This window comes from Rhinatrema bivittatum, chromosome 3, assembly GCF_901001135.1.
Source record: "Rhinatrema bivittatum chromosome 3, aRhiBiv1.1, whole genome shotgun sequence".
In the NCBI taxonomy this organism is placed as follows: Eukaryota; Metazoa; Chordata; class Amphibia; order Gymnophiona; family Rhinatrematidae; genus Rhinatrema; species Rhinatrema bivittatum.
Window position 1 is genome coordinate 479003025 of NC_042617.1, and position 23317 is coordinate 479026341.

At 42.6% G+C, this 23317-nt stretch overlaps 1 protein-coding gene across 3 annotated transcripts in view; it reads left to right on the forward strand.

Moving 5' to 3' along the window:
* KLHL29 (kelch like family member 29) overlaps nucleotides 1–23317 on the forward strand; it is a 1215123-nt gene that overhangs the window by 555346 nt on the left and 636460 nt on the right. The gene's annotated exons all lie outside the window — the stretch shown is intronic.

Below are 23317 nucleotides of genomic sequence, written 5' to 3' on the forward strand. Positions count from 1 at the left end.
CAAACCTTTTTTGAATCCAGCTACACTAACTGCACTAACCACATCCTCTGGCAACAAATTCCAGAGTTTTATTGTACGTTGAGTGAAAAAGAATTTTCTCCGATTAGTCTTAAATATCATGAATATCATATAAGCAGTTCAACAAAATGGGAATAGCAGGAGCAAAATCATAAGTAGGACAGATAAGAAGAACATAAGAACATAACATACTGGGTCAGACCAAGGATCCATCAAGCCCAGCATCCTATTTCCAACAGTAGCCAATCCAGGCCATAAGAACCTGGCAAGTATCCAAAAACTAAGTATATTCCATGTTACCGTTGCTAGTAATAGCAGTGGCTATTTTCTAAGTCAACTTAATTAATAGCAGGTAATGGACTTCTCCTCCAAGAACTTATCCAATCCTTTTTTAAACACAGCTATACTAACTGCACTAACCACATCCTCTGGCAACAAATTCCAGAGTTTAATTGTGCGTTGAGTAAAAAAGAACTTTCTCCGATTAGTTTTAAATGTGCCACATGCTAACTTCATGGAGTGCCCCCTAGTCTTTCTATTATCTGAAAGAGTAAAAAACTGATTCACATCTACCCGTTCTAGACCTCTCATGATTTTAAACACCTCTATCATATCCCCCCTCAGCCGTCTCTTCTCCAAGCTGAAAAGTCCTAACTTTAGTCTTTCCTCATAGGGGAGCTTTTCCATTCCCCTTATCATTTTGGTAGCCCTTCTCTGTACCTTCTCCATCGCAATTATATCTTTTTTGAGATGTGGCGACCAGAATTGTACACAGTATTCAAGGTACGGTCTCACCATGAAGCGATACAGAGGCATTATGACATTTTCCGTTTTATTCATCATTCCCTTTCTAATAATTCCCAATGTTTTGTTTCCTTTTTTGACTGCCACAGCACACTGAACCAACGATTTCAATGTGTTATCCACTATGGCGTAGATTTTTTTAAAAAGCGCGTTTGCGTACTTTTGTTTGCGCAGCAGGCGCAAACAAAAGTACGCTGGATTTTATAAGATACGCGCGTATCTTCTAAAATCCTGGATCGGCGCGCGCAAGGCTGCCGATTTTGGGCAGCCGAGCCGCGCAGCCTGTCTCCGTTCCCTCCGAGGCCGCTCCGAAATCGGAGCGGCCTCGGAGGGAACTTTCTTTCGCCCTCCCCTCACCTTCCCCTCCCTTCCCCTACCTAACCCACCCCCCCGGCCCTATCTAAACCCCCCCCTTACCTTTATCCACGGATTTACGCTTCCCGGAGGAAGACGTAAATCCACGTGCGCCAGCGGGCTGCTGGCACGCCAAGACCCAACCCGGGGGCGGTTCTGGAGGGCGCGGCCACGCCCCCGGAACGCCCCGGGCCGGTGCCATGCCCCCAGTCCCGCCCCCGAAATGCCACGCCCCGCCCCCAAAAAGCTGCGTCGTTCGGCCCCGCCCCCGACACGCCCCCTTCCAAAAACCCGGGACCTATGCACATCCCGGGGTTCTGCACGCGCTGGCGGCCTATGGAAAATAGGCGCGCAAGGCTCTGCTCGCGTAAATCCGGGCAGATTTACGCGAGCAGGGCTTTTAAAATCCGCCCGTATGATTGTAAGCCCTCTGGGGATAGAAAAATACCTACAGTACCTGAATGTAAACAGGTGTGATATCTCGATTGAGATCAAATGTCGGTATATAAAAATAAAATAAATAAAATAAATATGACGCCTAGATCTCTTTCTTGGATTGTAGCACCTAATATGGAACCTAACATTGTGTAACTATAGCATGGGTTATTTTTTCCTATAGGCATCACCTTGCACTTATTCACATTAAATTTCATCTACCACTTTGATGCCCAATTTTCCAGTCTCACAAGGTCTTCCTGCAATTTATCACAATCTGCTTGTGATTTAACTGCTCTGAACAATTTTGTATCATCTGCAAATTTGATTATCTCACTTGTCGTATTTCTTTCCAGAGCATTTATAAATATATTGAAAAGTAAGGGTCCCAATACAGATCCCTAAGGCACTCCACTGCCCACTCCCTTCCACTGAGAAAATTGTCCATTTAATCCTACTCTCTGTTTCCTGTCTTTTAGCTAGTTTGCAATCCACGAAAGGACATCACCACCTATCTCATGACTTTTTACTTTTCCTAGAAGCCTCTCATGAGGAACTTTGTCAAACACCTTCTGAAAATCTAAGTATACTACATCTACCGGTTCACCTTTATCCACATGTTTATTAACTCCTTCAAAAAAGTGAAGCAGATTTGTGAGGCAAGACTTGCCTTGGGTAAAGCCATGCTGACTTTGTTCCATTAAACCATGTCTTTCTATATGCTCTGTGATTTTGATATTTAGAACACTTTCCACTATTTTTCCTGGCACTGAAGTCAGGCTAACCGGTCTGTAGTTTCCCGGATCGCCCATGGAGCCCTTTTTAAATATTGGGGTTACATTTGCTATCCTCCAGTCTTCAGGTACAATGGATGATTTTAATGATAGGTTACAAATTTTTACTAATAGGTCAGAAATTTCATTTTTTCAGTTCCTTCAGAACTCTGGGGTGTATACCATCTGGTCCAGGTGATTTACTACTCTTCAGTTTGTCAGTCAGGTCTACCGCATCTTCTAGGTTCACCGTGATTTCATTCAGTCCATCTAAATCATTACCCATGAAAACCTTCTCCAATACGGGTACCTCCGCAACATCCTCTTCAGTAAACACTGAAGCGAAGAAATCATTTAATCTTTCTGCGATGGCCTTATCTTCTCTAAGTGCCCCTTTAACCCCTCGATCATCTAACGGTCCAACTGACTCCCTCACAGGCTTTCTGCTTTGGATATATTTTAAAAAGTTTTTATTGTGAGTTTTTGCCTCTACGGCCAACTTCTTTTCAAATTCTCTCTTAGCCTGTCTTATCAATGTCTTACATTTAACTTGCCAACGTTTATGTATTATCCTATTTTCTTCTGTTGGATATTTCTTCAAATTTTTGAATGAATATCTTTAGGATAAAATAGCTTCTTTTACCTCCCCTTTTAACCATGCCGGTAATCGTTTTGCCTTCTTTCCACCTTTCTTAATATGTGGGATACATCTGAACTGTGCTTCTAGAATCATATTTTTTAACAATGACCACACCTCTTGCACACTTTTTACTTTTGTAGCTGCTCCTTTCAGTTTTTTTCTAACAATTTTTCTCATTTTCTCAAAGTTTCCCTTTTGAAAGTTTAGCACGAGAGCCGTGGATTTGCATATTGTTCCTCTTCCAGTCATTAATTCAAATTTGATCATATTATGATCACTATTGCCAAGCGGCCCCACCACGGTTACATCTCTCACCAAATCCTGTGCTCCACTGAGAATTAGATCTAAAATTGCTCCCTCTCTCGTCTGTTCCTGAACCAATTGCTCCATAAAGCTATCATTTCTTTATTTTATTTATTTAAGGTTTTTATATACCGGCATTCATGATACAATCACATCATGCTGGTTTACATGTAAACAGGGGTGCAATATAGACATCAAACTGTAACTATAGTGCAGAAGAAAGCAGTTACAAATAACAAGGACTGTTGAACTGGGAGAAGAGAGAAATAAAGGAAAAGGTTAATAACGGCAAAAATATTTAGAAAGAGATGAAATTGAGCTGACTTTGTAATGTATGTAGCTGGATAAGGGCATTAAATGGAGTCCGGGAAAGCTTGCTTAAACAGCCAAGTCTTAAGTCTTTTCCTAAAGCTTTGGAGGCAGGGCTCCTGGGTGAGATCTGGGGGGATAGAGTTCCATAACTGAGGACCAGCTGTAGAGAGGACTCGATCTCTTAATGTAATATGTCTAGTTGTTTTGGTGGGAGATACCTGGATTGATCCTCTGTATGAGTCTCTGGTGGGTCTTGAGGAGATGTGTAGGTGGAGCGGGATTTGTAGGTCAATAGTGGTGTGTTGATGGATAGTTTTGTATATAATGCAGATGGATTTGTAGATGATTCTGAAGTGGATTGGTAACCAATGTAGATCTTCTAGAATTGGCGAGATATGGTCTCCTTTCCTAGTGTTTGTCAGTAAACGTGCTGCCGCATTTTGTACCATCTGAAGCAGTTTGGTATAGGAGGAAGGGAGACCTAGTAAGATGGAGTTACAATAATCTAACTTTGAGAAAATATTTGCTTGGAGGATCTTTCTGAAATCTTGAGCGTGGAAGAGAGGCCTTATCCTTTTTAGCACTTGGAGTTTGTGGAAACAGTCTTTGGTAGTTCTATTGATATATAGTAGTTGGAATAAACTTGTAGATGGAATAAACTACCATATATATAGATAATAAATAATAAAATAGTATAATAAAATAGTAGATGGAATAAACTACCATATATATAGATATATATGGTAGTTTATTCCATCCAGTAATGTTATCTCTCTAGCGTGTTCCAATGATATATTTACCCAGTCAATATTGGGGTAATTGAAGTCTCCCATTATTACCGCACTACCAATTTGGTTAGCTTCCCTAATTTCTCTTAGCATTTCACTGTCCATCTTACCATCTTGACCTGGTGGACGGTAGTATATTCCTATCAGTATAGTCTTCCCCGACACACAAGGGATTTCTACCCATAAAGATTCAATTTTGCATTTAGTCTCATACAGGATGTTTATCCTGTTGGACTCTATGCCATCCCGGACATAAAGTGCCACACCATCATTGCAATATAATTTGTACCCCGGTATAGCACTGTCCCATTGGGACAGTATATCATCAGCATACATCATAAATTTATCCTCGAGCTAGAGATTGCAGAACATAAAGGCTGCATAAATATCTTGGAGTTGAAGAAATGACAGAACCTTGCAGAACCTCAGAGTTTATTGGGTACCAGACCAAATGAGGTACATCATGCTAGCCTAATCTGTTGCTCGTGTGAAGATAGAAAATAAAAAAATGATTTGAAAACCTGACCACCTATCCTCAATGTAGAAAACCTATCCAGTAGCAGTGCATGATTGACCGTATTGAAAGCTTCTGAGATATCAAGGCTAATGAAGGTTTGCCTTTTGTCAAGATTATGTAGCAATAATCTTGGCAAATATCTCTGTATTATTCTTTTTAAACCCAGCCTGACGGTTATCCAATACATTATTTTTGTCCTAGAAATCGGTCAATTTGGAGCAATATTGCTTTTTCCAAAATTGTATTTGGTAAGGGCAAGTTCAAGGTGGGCTGATACCCAACTGGATCAGTGCTGGGGAGTGGGGAAAACCTTCAGCTGGGGCTAAAGAAAACCTCTGCTGTCCCTGGAATTGAGTAACAAAAAATAGATCTGCCGGTTACTAGTGACCCATACAGGCCACTGTCAGAGACAGAATTCTGGGATTGATGGACCTTGACCTGACCCTTCTTATGTGTAATGCCATATTATTTTGTCCATAATTTTCACAAGAAGTCTTGCTAAGCACCTCACCATAGTAGTTCATTGATATCAGCTAGGCACCATCGTAGAACTTCCTTGCACATCATTGAGTTTTATCTCTAAGTCAAAGTAGTAGCCCAAAGCACACTGGAAGTGTAAGATATCAATCCAAAAAAATTACAGAGAGAATAACATATTTTTTAAAAATAAATAAATTACATTTAGCCTCCAGAATGTATACAGTGCTATGTACTTATTTTACACTAGCAGCTGAGAATATCTACCATACCAATTTTTGATCAGCTTCTGTTTTAGTGTTGCATCAGTTTAAATGTAGACACCCATTATGTTTTACAAAGGTAATTTTCAAAGAGTTACATGGGGGGTTGTATGTGTAAAATTAGCATACACAGTTATGCTTATAAGTTTACATACCTCTGGCAGAATTTGTAAGTTGTGTAGCATTATAAGAAAACATGAGTGATCAGACAAAACACGTCTGTTATTTTTAATGCATTTCAAATTAAAACTATTATGCATCACAGAATAACACAATCATTAAACAAACCTTAGCATTAAAGGAAATAATTAAATTGGTCCTGTTCAAAAGTTTGCATACCCTTACAGGTGAATTTTCAAAGCTCAGCATGTACCAAAACTGGGAGAGATGCGCACAAGTTGGGCCAGCATGCGCCAAGCGGATTTTAAAAAGTGCCCACATATGCGCCTATCTCCCGCTATGTGCACAAATGAAAAGCTTCAAAAAAAAGAGGGGGCTGTGGACGTGGCATGGGCATTCCTGGATTTCAATTTCAAATTTGTACGTAAATATTTACATGCACAGGCACACACCGGGGACCCCTGCTGTGTAATTTTACTTCTGCTATGGAGGGATGTGTAAGTAATAAAGACAAATTGATAGATCAGCAGGGTTTTAAAGGTAGGGGCTAACGGTGAAATGGGAAGCTATTAAACTAGGGGGTTTGGAATTCCTATCCCTTACCTGGGCGAACTGGGAACAAACTGGAATTAGTGGAAATGGCGTCAGCTTGCATATCTGCTAAAATCCCCCTACTTACGCAGTAGAAGCTGCATTTTTGCAATTAGGTGCGCACCCACTTAAAATTGTGCACACGTGTGCGCGGTCAGTCTATTTTATAACATCACACATAAACACATGCATGTTATAAAATTGCCACGCACCTGGAAGCGGGCCAACGAACGTGCGCACGCATGCACCGGCATCCCGGTTTAAAAGATACTGTCCCTGTTCTTAATATCATGTATTGCCCCCTTTTGTATCAATGCGGCTTGCATTCTTTGTGATACTTGTGAATGAGGCCCTTTATTTTCTCATGTGGTAAAGCTGTCATTCCTCTTGGCAAAAGGCATCCAGGTCCTGTAAATTCTTTGGGTGCCTAGCATGACCTGCATGTTTGAGTTCTCCCCAAAGTGGCTCAATAATGTTGAGATCAGGAGACTGTGATAGCCACTCCAGAACATTCACATTCCTCTGCAGTCCCTGAGGGGTCGACTGGCCTTATGTTTTAGATCGTTGTTATATTGGAAAATCCAAGTGCACCCCATGTGCCACTTCCTGGCTGATAAATGCACATTCTTGTGCAATATTTTCATATAAGATGCTGCATTCATCCTGCCATTATTTTTGACTAAATTCCCTGTGCTGCTGTAACTCATATAACCCCCAAAAGTTCAGAGATCCACCTCCATGCATCATGGTAGGGATGGTGTGCTTCTCTTCATAGGCCTTGTTGACGCCTCTCCAAACAATTCGTTTATGGTTGTGATCATTAAGTTCAATTTTTGTCTCATCACTCCAAATTATATTGTTCCAAAAGTTTTAAGGCTTCTCTAGGTGCTGTTTGGCATATTGTAAACAGGCTGTTTAATGGTGTACAGCTCTACCATGCAGCCCATTTTTGTTCAAGTATCTCCTTATTGTTCACGCTGAAACACCCACACCACCACGTATTCAAAAAAGTTTGTATTTCAGTAGAAGTTGCTTATAGGTTTTCTTTACATCCTGGCAAGTTTTCTTGGCAATATAAGACCAAAAAGTCCTTCAAAACATAAAAATAGTCTTATTAACTAATCAAACACTTTGGCAAAGAGCCAAGATTTGATGGATTTCCTAAATTTCAGATAATTGCCTTCAAGACTGATGTCCAATGGCATTGAATTCCAAGACCAAGGAGCCTGCTATTGAAATGTAGACTGTCTTGTGCCTTCCAGATAAATTTCCTTTGAAGAGGGCAGGGAAAGAAATCCTTTTTGGGATGACCTCAAACAATGTGATGGTTGATATGGGATCAATACATTATAAAGATATTAAGGAGTTCCTTTAAAAAGAGCTTTATGAGTCAAAGTACTTTAAACAAAATTCTACAGCACAGAGGCAGCTGATGTAGACCTTTGAGTACAGGGGAAATATGACCAAATGTAGAAATTCCCTTTATTATCCTGGCCACTGTGTTCTCTAGTAATTGTGTTCTCTTCAGGTTGGATTTAGTGATACCCAGATATAGAGAATTGCAGTAATCAGTTTTAGATTGAACCTATGCACATGACAACATTTTTATTTATTGATTTTATTTATTATAATTATATACTGACATTCTATCTGAGAGATCACATCGGTTTACATTCAGGTACTGTAGGTATTTCCCTATTCCCAGAGGGCTTACAATCTTAAGTTTTGTACCTGAGGCAATGGAGAGTAAAGTGACTTGCCCAAGGTCACAAGGAGCGGACAGCAGGACTCGAACCCTGGTCTCCTGGTTCGTAGCCCACTGCTCTAACCACTAGGCATAATTCTTAAACTAAAGAAGACTGACTTTGACAGACAAGAGACCTGCTTAGTCATGCATAATGGGTGATAGAAATATATCTCTAGAAATATGATTTCCACAACAAGCGGTATACAAAAATTCTTCAAGGAGGCCAATTTGGTACCCGACTTACATCTACCAAACCAGATAGCCTCTTGACTTTTGTGGGTTCACCAGTAATTTATGTTTACCCAATTAAGCTATAATCTTAGTAAAACAGCATTGAATTTAGCCATCTCCAAACCCAAATCAAAATTAAAGGATGCTACATCTTGAATATTATCAGCATAAACATAGCAGCTGAAGCCCTGTTCTTGAATAATCTTACGAAGCGGGGCAAGAAATATATTTAAAAAAAAAGAGGGGATAAAATAGATCCTTGTGGAACACCACGACTTACTTCCCTTGCTGTTGAAATTCCAACCCCCAGTTAACCATAAACAGGCAATCCTTTAAATAGGATCACAACCATTTCCAAACAATACCTGATATTCCCAACTCAGAGGCGCGAGACAACAAAAGAGCATGGTTGACGGTATCAAATGCTGCATTGATATCAATTGAGACCACAATCACATGTTTTCCCATATAGATATTTAATGTAATCTCATTTATCAGTGCTAAAAGAGATATTTCAGTGCTAAACTTTTAATGAAACCCTGATTGTTTCAGATGTAAAACATTAACTTTGTTAACAAAATCGCTAAGCTAAGAAAAAAAAATGCAGGGCGATAATTTTTGGGATCACTACCATCCAAACTTTTCTTTTTGAGAATTATATATATATATACAGAAGATAACTTTAAAGCATGAGAGACTTGACCAGTGATCAGACTTGTATTAACCAATGTCATCAAATGATTTGCTAAGGCAAGTTCCTGATCTTTAATCAAAAAAGATAGCATTGAATCCAGAACAGAGATGGAACTATTCAAAGATGCTAAAACTTTCTTCATCCCCCAAATTACTGCTGGGTTGAATGTTTTCCAAACTGATTGACCAGCCAATAGACTCATTACAATTAGATTCAAGTGTCTCAATTAAATCCAAAGAGCATTGGGGTAAAACTGGAAATAATCTTTTATTGAAAACAAGCCGTTAAGCCAGTTAAAACGGGCTACATTAAATTTTTTTCAGTCCGTTTTCGAACACAGCACCCTTCTACACTTTTTCTCCCTCACTCCCCCTTCCCCTCGTTCACTCACCCCCTTCCCTCCACTCAGTCTTACTCACCCTGTCTCTCACTGCCTCCCTCCCCTCACTCTTACCTCCCTCCCCTTCCCTCAGTCACTCCCCACCCTCTCTCAATCCCATCCCCTCTCCCTCAGCCCTCCTCCACTCCCTTTTTCTCTGCTCCACAACTTCTTACCCTTCCACTTACATCCCTCTGTCTCTCACCTCCCCCTCATTCTCCCTCATTCTCCCTCTCCCCTCACTCCTCCCCACCTCTCCCACCCACCCACTCTCTCCTTCCTCTCTTCCACCCCACCCTCTCCTTCCTCCCTCCCACCCACTCTCTCCTCCCTCCCACCCACACACCAATTCCTCCCTCCCACCCACCCACTCCCTCCCTCCCACTCCTTCCCACTCACTCCCTCCCTCTCATTCACCCACCTACCCACTCCCTCCTTCTCACTCACCCACCTACCCACTCCCTCCCACTCCCTCCCTCCCTCCCTCCTACCCACCCACTCCTCCCTCCCACTCTCTCCTCCCTCCCTCTCACTCTCTCCTCCCTCCCTCCCTCTCACTCATACCCACCCACTCCCTCCCTCTCACCCACCCACCCACTCCCTCCCTCCTCCCTCTCACTCTCTCCTTCCTCGTTACTGGCCGCCGCTCCTCGCCGCTGCCGCTCGATGCCGACGCTCCTCATCGCCGCCGCCGCCATGTTGATATCCAGTTGACACTTGCTGAGACCAACGTGCTTGCCTGCACATGTGCAGTAGAGCTCTCTACTGCGCATTTGCGGCACATCGGTCAAGCTTTGTTTATTAGGTTGATAACTGGTTAATTTGTGCTGTGATAAATGTGATACTGCAGAAGAACCAATTGAAGCCATACCTGACATCTGGCATGCAAGAGAAAAAAGTTGCTTAGATATGATCTCGGCTAGTCTCAATTGGTTTGCAATATACTTACTTTTTGCTTTTTTTAACCAATTTGTAACACAAAATAGCAGTTTTGCGAACAAGAAAATTAACTGTGGTCATATCCTTTTGCCACTGTCTTTCACAGTGGCCAACCTGTCTTTTTACAACCAATAGACCAGAATGAAACCAGGTATTTGAATGCTTTGAGTACTTTAATTGCGTAGCTGGAGAAGCCTCATTCAATGCCTTACTTAAACAGAATTCCAAGTCACCACTTGCTGATCTATTGACATAACCGGAAATTCAACTGGAAATTGCTGAGCTTTATCCAGTAACACAGTTATTGATGTTTTGAAAATTGTTGCAAGTCCTTTTCACCAAATTGTTAACAACCTTGGGCATATCTACCAAAAAAAATAGGAGAGCATGGTCATTGCAGGACAAAAATATAGTAAATGAGGATTTGGATAAATGAATATCACCCAGCGTAAACACCAGATCTAAGATATATCCTTTTTTGTGAGTTGCACAAAATCATGCTAAGATTAAGATCCAAACTGGTTGGAAGTGTTGGTGAACTAGTGATTCCAAGTATGCATGCAAGTATTTTCAAAAGCAGAGCACACGCCTCTGCATTTAATTCTGGGTTATTTGTGAATTGTTCCTGCATTACAAATGTATGCACATAATTTTGGAACAGAAATATGCAGTACTGTATAAACTGTGGGGCTTCTACCATACAGTTTATAAAAAAAACTAGCATTAATTTCCACAAACCCACTTATGTGCACAAATAGTGTACCGCTGACAGTTTTGAAATTTGGGCTCTGTAACTAGAAAGATTGGGACAGATTTTTAAAAAGTACGCACGCGCGTACTTTTGTTCGCACAACCAGTACAAACAAAAGTACACCAGATTTTACAAGATACGCGCGTAGCCTGCCTCTGTTCCCTCCGAGGCCGCTCCTTGTCCCGGCACATGCCGCTATGCCGGAGTACTCGGCCCCGTCCCCGGAATGCCATCACACCTCTGGACACGCCCCAAATGCCACGCCCCCCCCAAGCAAAGCCCCGGGACTTACGCGTCCTGGGGCTTTGCGCGCCGGTGGCCTATGCAAAATAGTCACACTGGCGCGCAAGTGCCCTGCACGCGTAAATCCGGCAGGATTTACGCGCGCAGGGCTTTTAAAATCTACCCCATTATTTTTGTAGTGTTCTGTCCCATGCTCGCGTCCTCTTAACCTCTAAATATTATAACCTATAAATATCAAAAAAATACTTCAGTCTTGTCTTGACACACATCAATAATTTTATTCACTTCAAAATAAAACCTGCATATACATAACAATCCTTGTTCTGATTTTAAGGTTGGATTATATACAGCATTACTTTAAAACCCCTATTAGAGGTTGAAAAGATTCATCCTTGGAAGTCTTGCAGGTTAAATAGAGATAGCAACGCTCTATACTATTGTATGTTGCCAGAATTGTGTCGCTAACAATCGGGCCGATACAGTAAAGCGCGGCCGCAGTTACCCCGTTTCTAACCCGCAGTTTACTCACAATTTAGCTGCATAAGTCCAACCCGCGATTCACTATCCCTTTTAACCCATCCTTACCGCTTCTTTAAATCAATGGGTAACCCTTTCCACCCGTGGCATGTATATGAGATGTAAACGATCGGATTAGCTAATAGCTATTCCCTCCGATCCAGTATCGTGCACCCCGATTATCGCCTTTTTAACCTGCAGTTTAGCCGTGTCTTTAACCTGCTAAATTACTGCCTCACCCTTACCCCTGCGTTAGAAGGGTAGGCGGCAAACTTTCCCCCAGCCCCCGCTCACCTGCCCTGGCCGCCAGTCTCCGGGGCAGCCCCAGTCCTCTCTCCCCTCCTCGCAAAGCAAGGCGCAGGGCGAAAAGCGACTCGACATGCTATTAAAATATTGTAAATAAAGTGTAACAAAAGTTAACTAACTTTTTCTTACAGTCCTCTCTGCACTACTCCGGAGGCGCGCACCGCGGCTCCCCTGCCTCCCGGGGGCAGCCGGCAGCGAAAGCAGCTTCCAGCAGCCCCCGCCGGCGAAGATGGATGAACGTACGTTCATACGCTTTCGCTGACTTGGGCACCCAAGTCAGGGAAACTGCATTGATGTTCAAGTAGAACACTTTCTAATGGACTTTTTAGTCTGTTTAGAAGAATTTTATCCAGCATCCTCCTGCAACTGATAACAGGACTATCCCATGACTATTGCAGAAAGCCCTCTCACCTTTTCTTTATAAATAGTAACAAAAAAAGCTTCTTTCAAGTCCAGAGGAAGCTCTTGTTTTCCCGAGCTTGCATGATAGAAGGTTAAAACTGCTGCTTTGATGTCAGCGTCTTCATTATATGAGCACCGAGGAGGAATTCCATATAGGTCTGGAGCTGTCCTACATCTTACTCATTTCAATTGCTTTATCAAGTTATTATACTCTTATTGTCAAGTGCATTTCCTATCATAATGGCAGTTGTTTATTCTAGTGCATTGGAATACACATTTCCAGTTTGATTTTGTAAAATTGCAAATTTCTGTTTCCTATGATTTATGATTCCATATTTATCTATAAAACGTTGGGGCCATAGATTAACTTTAGGATATTATAAAAGCTCTGTGAGGTTTTTTGTTTTCACTTTTTTCTTTCACCAGCTGTCCTTAATCTTACACACTGGGGCAGATTTTCAAAGGGGTGTGCGCGTAAGATACGCGCGTACCCCCACAAATACCTGCCCCAAGCTCCCCCTGCGTGTGCAGAGCCTATGTTGAATAGGCTCGGCGGTGAACGCAAGCCCCAGGACATGCGTAAGTCCCAGGGCTTTCCTGGGGGTGTTGTGTCGTGGCGGCGCGTCATCTGGGGGCAGGGCCGTGGGTGTGGTTCTGGCCCGGGGGCATTTTGGGGCGTGGCCGAGGCCTCTGAAACTGCTCCCGGGCCAGGGAATCGCGCGCCGGCGGCTGGCCAGCACGCACGAGTTACACCTGCCTCGGACAGGCGTAACTTTTCAAACAAAGGTAGGGGGGGGGTTTAGCTAGGGCTGGGGGGTGGGTTAGGGAGGGGAAGGTGCGGGGGGTTGGAAGGGAACAGAGGCAGGCTGTGCAGCTCAGTGTGCGCAGGCTGCCGATTTTGCGCAGCCTTGTGCACGCCGACCCCAGATTTTAAAATATACGTGCGGCTATGCGCATATCTATTAAAAAATGGCATACTCTTGTTTGCGCCGGAAGCGCGAACAAAAGTATGAGTGGACATACTTTTTTAAAATCTACCCCACTGCTTTCTGTGAATGTGACTTTATTGTTTTATATTTTTTTTTGAATTATTACTTGCAAAGATGTTCCTCATAAAGTTTCTGCTTTTCCAGGGAAAAACTTGCATGCTGTCATTTTCCTCAAGCCAATCTGTATTCTTATATTTGGGATGACCAAGTATATTACATGAAACATTCTAAACTACTGTATTTATCTGTGTTCCATATTCAGCATTTTAGGGGAAGGAACAGTTGTGCATCTGGGTGTGGAAACTTGAAATCTTTATACAGTTTTACTAAGAAAATGGTCTGTGAAACATTCATCTCCATGCATGGCTCATGTTAAAGTTATGCTTTTCTTTTTACCTTGTGAGGACATAGTCCAGGAGATAGTAACGCTTTGGAACCAATGTAGTAGAAAGGCTTCCCCATTTTGGTTGTATAGGGAAAATACTTAGTACATAGGCCCCTTTGATGATGGGTGCTTCCATGTAAAAAAAAAAAAAAAAAGTCTCTTCCTTTTAGAAATTAGTAGTGATTAGAGATATGAATCGGAACCGGAATCTGTTCCGATTCCGGGTTCGGGGACTATCGTGAAATTGTGTTTGTTTTGTTTAAAGATGGCACAGGTCAATCATTAGAAAAACAATTCACATCCCTAGTAGTGATTGTAAATTGTTGCTGCATGCAAAAGCTGAGCAACAATTCTTCATTTGTATTATGCTTGCCCTTGACAAATTTGCCCAAGGATGGCCCATAAGTTTTAAAATTACAACCAGTTCTAGTATTTAAGTTAGAGAGTTGGGAGAGAATTTTCAAAGTAAAAGCAATTTTTAAAACTCATTTACCTGCGTAAATCCTTTTGAAAATTACATCTTTTGTGAATTAATAGATAAGCTCCTGATCTGACTAGAGGATCTCACTGCCATTAAAAACCGAATCAGAAGTTACGGGGTCTTATTGAATTTCAAGTTGAATATGAAGGCACGCACATAAATGGTTACTAGAAGTGCATTTCTTAAATTGCATTCTACTTGGTTACTAAAGTCTTTTTTTGTGTTTTACAGATCTAAAAATATGAATGCAGGCTTTGGTTTTAGCTAGTATTAATGACTGTAATATATTATGAGGGCTGCCTAATAAGGCATTGTGTAAGCTTCAAGTAATACAGAATGCCACTTCTCAATTAAGTTTTGGACAGTCATATCAGGTTCACGTTTCTCTGGCATTACAAGAATTATATTGGTTTCCCATCCCTTGGCAAGCAGTGTTTAAAAGTTTGTAACATTTAAGGCACTTAGTGATATTAGACCAGCTTACTTGAGAAATTTTGTTCCAATATGTATCAGTATGGAACTTAAGGTCATTAAATAAGTTTTGGCCCTGTATTCTGTCTCAGAGGCTGATGAGATCAGCAGATGCTCAGAATAGATTACTCTTTTGTATTGCAACCTCTTTGTGGAATGCTGTATTTTTGGAAGCACGCTACTTACCTTTCTGATTTTCTTGGCTGTCTGATGAAGCATTTGCATATTAAATTGGACCTTTTTTGTTTTTTTTTTTATAATAGTAATGGTTTTCTAAACTGTTTTACTTGGATTTGAGGTAAACATTTTACATGTATTTTATGTTTGTACTATTATACTGTATTTTATATACATTTTTTGTCATATGTGTGTATTGACTGTGCTCCACTTTGAACAAAAATGTATTTTTAGAATAGCATTCATAAATTTAAAAACATTTTATAAGCTGATGGAATGAAATGAACAGCACTGTTAAGCGAAGACTAAAATCCTTTTTTTCTACTTGGCTTTGTGTGATATTGTTAGATCATAAAAATTCAAAATGGTAAATGGTAAATAGGTCTGGTAAATGCCATTCCTGCATCTCTTCTTCCATCATGGTCTTTTTCAGACTATAACAAGGTATGAGTTTCCTCACAAATGTTACTTCCTCTCCTCTTTAGATTCTTATAAAGCTGATAGATCAATTTTAAATTGATCTTATTGGCAACAGTTGCAGTTTTCCCTTATGGTTGATCTGAGTTGATATTTTTCTTGCTGTAGATGGCCACTTAAATTGCTCTCTTTTATCTTTCTTTACCCCCACCTTTTTCAGGGGCTTCCCCAACTGAAGCAGGCAGCACTAACCCAAAAAAGATTTATCTGGGCTCATAGATAGCAGCCTTAGTCTATTGCTTAGTTAACTGTTTTGTGGCCGCCATGTTTAGGTTGCCTGTGTGCCATCACTTTCACTCCATTGCCACGGGACTTCCCAAATGTCCTCAACAATTTGAACGAAAAGTAAGAACAGCCACTGTCATGCCCCACCAGTTGCTGATCTCTCTAGGCTTCTGGAATTCTGTTCCAGTGATCCACTTTGGTGTGACATTTGGTAAAGGCAGGAGCTTCCCTGCAGTATCTACTACCCAGGCCACCATGCTGTCTGTTGATTCAAGGAGTTTAGCCACTTGTTCAACACAAGATCCCCACCGTTATCTTTATCCAGATCATGGGCTGAAGAACTCCTCCAATATCCAGCTACCAATATTCCATCTCCAGATGTTGCTGATCTCAGTGGAGTTACTTTACATATCTGAAAATAGATAGTGAGACTTAGGCATATATTAATCAGTCCAATAATGGATTCTTTGATTAAGAGCTGGGTCTGGTCCAAATGCTTCAATCAATATACTCTCATAAATGGTCTTTTTGCTGCTATTCAGCCTCCCTAGAAAAAGTGTTTTCTAGTATAGGTTTAAATTTAACATATGTGCTCCACTCTCTTGAATAGCTATTCATCATGGCCTTCTTTCGAGCCTCAAACTGAATGAATTGAGGCCCATTGTACCAGACAGTATAGAGAATTAGGAATTTCAGAACTACCAAAGGCCTCAATGTAATATGGTATGCCAAGCTGTGCACACATGTGCACATGTTTTTGTGTGTAGCACTTTATTTCTGATGAAGTAATGAGTTTTGTGAGCAAAAAATGTGTGAACAGTCCTGAATAAAAGTGTGCACACTGCCTAGTACTCCTCTCTTCAAATCCCATGTTAATGAAGGCATTGGCGATTTCTCCCCACTGCAGAGGGGTACATAGGCTTAACTCATATTTTCTTAATGCTGGAAATATTGCTAGTATACAGTTGGGATGGATTAATATGTATAGATTGATTAGTGCAGATAACAAGGGTTCAAGTCAGTTGAACCCATCCATTCCCGCGTTGCCTTCACAGAACCAGAAATTATTGTAGCACATTTATTAATCCAGTAAGTATAAAATGCCTGCTTTTCTATCAGCATAACATTTTCCTGAGTATAGCAAAAAGAATACACTGGACTGGGTTTGTTTTTGTGGACAACATCTTTTTATATCGGGCAGCATAAGAAAGTGAACTGCCTATGTTAGAACAGAAATGTGCTCTTTCAGATGAATATCTTGGGCAATGCTCAGAATTAGAAACGGCTACTAGTTTGTAAAATGGAAAAGCTGCACAGCAAACAGAATTCTTGGCAGAAGATTTCTTATGAGGTCATTTGTAAGTGACAGAACAAATTGTAAAATCAGCGCAAAGGTTATACTTTGGTCAAAATATATATTATCTCTCATCAGTATATGAAAGGGAGTGAGCTTCCTGTACTGTCCATTTGTCTCAAATGTTAACATTGGATGTTCACTATTTTCTACATTTCATGGCCGAAAAGCACATATCTGAAATCTGGTCATGTAGTTCCTGTGAATATTTTTGTCAGTGACAGTATTCAGAACTCTCTCATTGAGAATTCACACAATCAAAAACTTCACATTCAGAACTTGTACATCAGAATTCTCATAATTAAGACCTCATACAATTAAGAATGTTCACATCCAAGAACTATCAGAACTATTTTATCTACACCTACACACAAGCTCTCTCTCTCTCTCACAAGGAAGAAAGAAGGCGGCATCTCTAACTCTAGCCAAAGTGAAGAGTCGCACTGATTTTGGGTGAGAATTTGTTTTTTATTATTTTATAGGAGAGCTAACTAAGAAGTAAGCATAGAATACAGCAGGCTGCACCAAAAGATTTCGTACAATTGGGTGTTTGCATAGTACTAATAAATTGTAATATTGCTAGAAATTCTCTTTCGTCCAGCTGCCATTGCAGGGCATGCTTCCTGAATGATCTTTTACCATATAACTTCTGGTAAGATGTGGAGTAAAGTTTCTGAGACTAGTGTTAGTCTATGGGGCTGAACCTGGAGATTGTGGTGCCGGGGTCCTGTATTCTGTCTTTATGCATAAAGAACTTTAGGTATGAACCCTGAATTTTCACTACTGTACTTGCAGCCAAAATGGTTTCTCTGACATCAGTAAATGGACGCTTGGCCTGAATTCACTGCAACCAGATGCAGGAATGACTACATTTTCTAACCAGGCAATGCACATGCTTGGCTTGACTGCTCTGCAAGGGTATTCTTTAAAATAAAGAAGAATTTTCTCTTTAAACCCAGAGAAAACAGAAGACAATGCAGTCCCTGTGTGCATGTGTAGAAAAACAGATATTCTGAGGCCTTCAGAAGTACTCAGGTTTATGGATGGCAACAGAGCCATCCAATCAGCAGCAAAGGATTTATCAGTCAAGGTATCATTAGACCTACAGCTGCTCAGTTTTATGCTGCTCAGGAGATGACCCCAAAGGAGGTGGGAGCACCAAGCTGTCCAAGGTGGGAAAGAAGAGCCAATCACATCTCTAATCGTGCACCTACATTATTATGCATTATCTCACTGAATAAAGAGCCCGCAACTCCGTTAGGGGGCGGGGAAGGCATGGCAGGGTGGGAGAGGGAGGGTGGGGAAAGGGGTGGGGCCTGGCCTGGCGGGCATTGTCTGGTTGAAAAGGGGGTGTGCGGCATGTGCGGCCCCCTTTTTGACCAGGCACCGCTGGCACAGGTTTTCATTTACCTTCACCACGAGCCTGCGGAGAGCGGATGGTCGCTTGCTGTTTGCACTGGGTCCTGCATTCGGCACGTGCGGCTGACTTGCACCGCCGGCGAGGTTTTTTCCTTTCGGTTTCACTTTTGATGACAGGAAGCTAGGAGGCAGCGTCTTTTTCTTCTTTTGGTTTCGCTTTCAGCTGGAAGCCCATCCACATTAGGCAGTGCCTTGCACGCGAGCAGAGCTGACCTGTTCAGCATTAAAGGGGGAAAATCGACGATTCCTGACCGATTCAGATAGTAGGGAAGAGAACAGAGATGCCCTGCACTACAGATCCTCGGAGACCCCCCAGCAGCTGATTTCTTCACACGATATTGATATTTCAAAGGTCCAGCAACCCCTTTCTGTATTGCTACATATCTATTTACCATTTAAGGACTGCCTTCTTACATGATTAAAGGGCCAGCGGCCCCTTTCGTTAAATTGCACATTGGGGCAGATTTTTAAAATTACGCATGGGGGGTACATTTGTGTGCGCTACCCGGCGCGCACAAATGTACACCCAATTTTATATCATGCGCGAGCTGCCACGCGCATGTTATAAAATCCAGGGTCGGCACACACAAGGGGGTGCACACATGTGCACCTTGCACGTGCCGAGCCCTAGGGGGAGGCCCAATGGCTTTCTCCGTTCCCTCCAAAGGAAGCGGGCATCTGGGCGCAGAGGTTCAGGTTCGGCTGCAACGGTTTGGGATGCTAACCCTGTAATCGACTCAGGAGATGACGTTGTGCCCCTCCCAATGCTGACGCGTTACCTGGCCTAGTTCACCCAAGGGTGGATACGCTCCCGATTGCCCTGTTGCTAGTGCCCCCCATTACATCCATTCCCGCGTTGCCAGCGCCCCCCCATTACATCCATCCCCGCCCCAGTTGCGGGGTCTCAAGTCATGGCGCTCCCAGTTGCGGAAGAAGTCTCGTGCGGTGTCACTTCTTTGGCGCACAGCGTCCCTGTGCCAACAAAAAATAAAATATGGAATCACGAGTTCATCGACATATTTTCCCTACTAATAACAGATTTGGACGCTGAGCCAGAAAAAGGGGGTCAGGCAAATTAAGATAAGCGACCCAAAATCACTAAGAATATCCACAATTGGATCAAGGCGTCCACATTTTTAAGAACGTCATTGTAGAGTGTGAGCCTGAGCAGTCCTCTTTTCTCATTAGATATATCGACACCATAATGAAAGCCCAGAAGCGAGGCGGATGGGCCTGGTTAAATTATGATATCAATCACAAAACAACCCACATACACCAAAATGTGTATTCCAGTACACAAGTTTGTAAACAAAATATAAAACAAGAGTATACTGGTATTTCTTATATAGCACCCTACTACCGACAAAATTTGTTGGACCTTTCAATCTCGAGTCAGAATTTATAAGCAGACTCGTTTAGTCACTTTACTTTTTATTTTAGTAACATTTCTGTTTGATACATCTTTTTACATCTTTTTCAATTTTTCATAAAAACTCCAAACGCAAAAATGCTGATGTATATGCGGATGAATATACCTCCCAGCTAATATGTTCAAGCGGAAAAGCTGAGGCAAAACAAACCACTCGGTCACAATCCCAAATATTTAGTATGTTTTATAATACTTATCAACGAAAAAGAGTCCCGAAAGTCCCGACATGGCCATGTTTCAGACCAAAGTCCTGTTTCAGGGGAAATGCTTTGGTAATCCAATCCAGAAATATATGTCAGTCCATCATCACACTGCTCATTCCATCAGCATCTCAAAATGGCTAATCCTGTGCAAATACTTTCATCAAGCGGTCTAAAGTCAGACACGCATAGTGTCTGAGTTTATGCATGAGATGCTGATGGAATGAGCAGTATGATGTTACATAAGCCTACTTGGCAGGATAGATCCCTTACCGGCACTGCTTGAGATAAGTATACTTTTCAAGGTAGCGGGAGGTGTGACGTGTGCAGGCAGTTCAATGCTGGCCTCTGCACATGGGCAAGCTGCAAATTCAAACACTTGTGCGCCACCTGTGGTCTTGGGTCTCACCCCGCTACTCAGTGCCGGAATGCTAGAGAATGCAGACCGATGCACCAGACTCCCAGCGGCCGCCCAGCTGAGTTCGCTGGCCCCAATCCCTGTCAGCGTTAGTGCTATGCGCCCCTGGCTTCAAGGCTACCCGTTCCCCGACAAAGCTGAAAACATTTCTAATGGCTTCACTTACAGCTTTACAATTACCTGTCAATACGTTGCCCCTCATCCCCCTCACCCTCCCTTCCTCACAACGCGCATTCCCTATCCCTACACGAAGAGGAGATGGCAAAGAAAATTCTCTCTGAATTGGTTTTAGGGCGAGTAGCGGGCCCTTTCACCTACCCCCCTTTACGAATATGGTGATTTCCCCTCTGGGCATGGTTCCCAAAAAAGAGCCGGACCGCTACAGGCTCATACACAACCTTTCCTCCCCCCCCCCCCCCCCCCCCGGTAATTCTGTCAGTGATCAAATAGACCCACACCTATGCTCGGTGGGCTCTGCCATCCATATCATCGGTGGACTCTGCCATCCATATCATCAAAAATGCGGGTTCCCATGTGCATGTGGTTTTCATTTCAGAGGGCAATTCTGTTACGACCGATACATCCCGATGGGCTGCTCGATTTCCTGCGCATTCTTTGAGCTGTTTAGTTCCTTTTTGCAGTGGGTTATTGAAAAGCAATCAGGATCTAGGCAGCTGGTTGACTATCTGGACGACTTCTTACTGGTGGGGCGAGACGTTGCTGATTGTGACAACTTGCTAGTCATGACAAAAGCGGTCGTGAGTCACTTTGGTGTCCCATTAGCAGAAGAGAAAACAAAAGGGCCAGCTAGGAAAATTACATTCCTAGGGATAGAGTTAGATGCGGAGGTGCAGATCTCTCGACTCCCTATGGATAAAGTATGCAAGCTACGTGATGCTATTAGTGAAATGTGCTGTTTAAAAAAGGCCACCTTATGTCAGTTTCAGTCCCTTATTGGTTTGCTCTGTTTTGCATCCAGAGTCATACCGATGGGCAGAGCCTTCCTCCGTAGGCTTTCCCTGGCAACCGCGGGTGTGCGCAAGAAACATCATTGCATACGGGTTACTAAAGCAGTAAAGCAGGATTTAATTGTTTGGGAAATATTCTTGAAAGATTTTAATGGTGTCATGTTTTGGCAGGATCCACCTAGGCAGAATAGTGAGATAGAGCTATTTACGGATGCGGCAGGAGGCGTTGGCTTCGGCTTCTATTTCCAAGGGGCTTGGTGCACTGAATGCTGGCCGCCCCATTGGTCACAAAACAAAATCGCCAAGGACCTAACCTTCCTTGAGTTGTTTCCAATCGTAGTCGCACTCAAGATCTGGGGAGAGTTACTCGGCAGGTTTCACATTGTTTTTAGATCAGACAATTTGGCTGTCGTTCAGGTTATTAATGCCTTGTCCACTCACACTTTTGAGTCCAATGCACTCATAAAGCAGTTAGTTCTCACCTGCTTGCGTTTTAATATTACCTGCCGCACTGCGCACATTCCCAGTCTATATAATTACATTGCAGATTTTCTCTCCCGATTCCAGTTGACAGCATTCCGATGCCACAACCCAACAGCAGGTCATCTGCCTACCCCCATACCCGAAGAGGTCTGGCAGCTTGGCCCCCTGAATTTAGGGACTTAATGTTGGGATCCTTATCCAAAAATATACGACGGAGCTATAGACAAGCATTGCTAGACCTTCCGCAGCTTCCTGGGAACTGACTCGGACAGCAGCGAAATGTGGCCAATCCCGGTGACTCCCTATTGCTTTACATATTACATTGCAAGAGCCAGGGAAAATCCAGAACGGCTGTAGCGAGTCGTCTAGCTGGCCTTTCATTCTTTTCTAGAATATTAGGCTTCCCCAGCTGCGCCTCACTATTCCTGATAAAAAGGGCTATGTTGGGGTAGCATAGGGAGGCGGCTAAAACAAAGGATACTAGGAGGCCTATAACTTTGGACATTCTGAGACAGATCTTTGGGTCCTTGGAAGTTGTCTGCTTGGATACCTTTGAGTGTAATTTATTTAAATGCATGTTTTCCGTCTCTTTTTATGCGGCCCTGCGCGTTAACGAGCTTACCGCACACTCTGCGAGTAGGCCGTCCTCTGCATGTTTACAGAGGGAAGACATGGTACTCGAATATAAAAAAAAACTTACCATATGCAGCCGCATATCAAAGACCGACAATTGGGCATCGGTTCCAATATCATCCTCCGTGAATGGTCTGGGGAGGCTACTTGCCCAGTGCGATGCACCAAGATCTACTTAATTCATTGCCCGCCTGGCAGAGGCCAATTGCTGGTACACGTGGGAGGTAGCTCGCTAACCCAATACCAGTTTATTCGGGTTCTCCACAAGGTTCTGCAGTCAGCACTCCTTCTGTATAGGGGCCGCAACCATGGCGGCAAGCTTAGGATTGAAGGACAAGGAGATAATGGCAATAGGCAGATGGCGCTCGGTAAGGTTTAGCTGTTACGTAAGACCGCTCGAGTATGTTACCAACTGTATATAGCATAACTCATTTTACCTGCCTTTTATCTATCAACAGATCAGGGACCGTGAATGCACGTCGCATGGATTATAGGGCACTCTTATGTGCATTGGGCAGATAGGAGGGCCCTCGAATGGCCGGAGGGAGAACACCTTGGCATGGCGGCGCATCGGGTATTGTTGCTGTGGAAAGGTATCTCGGGGA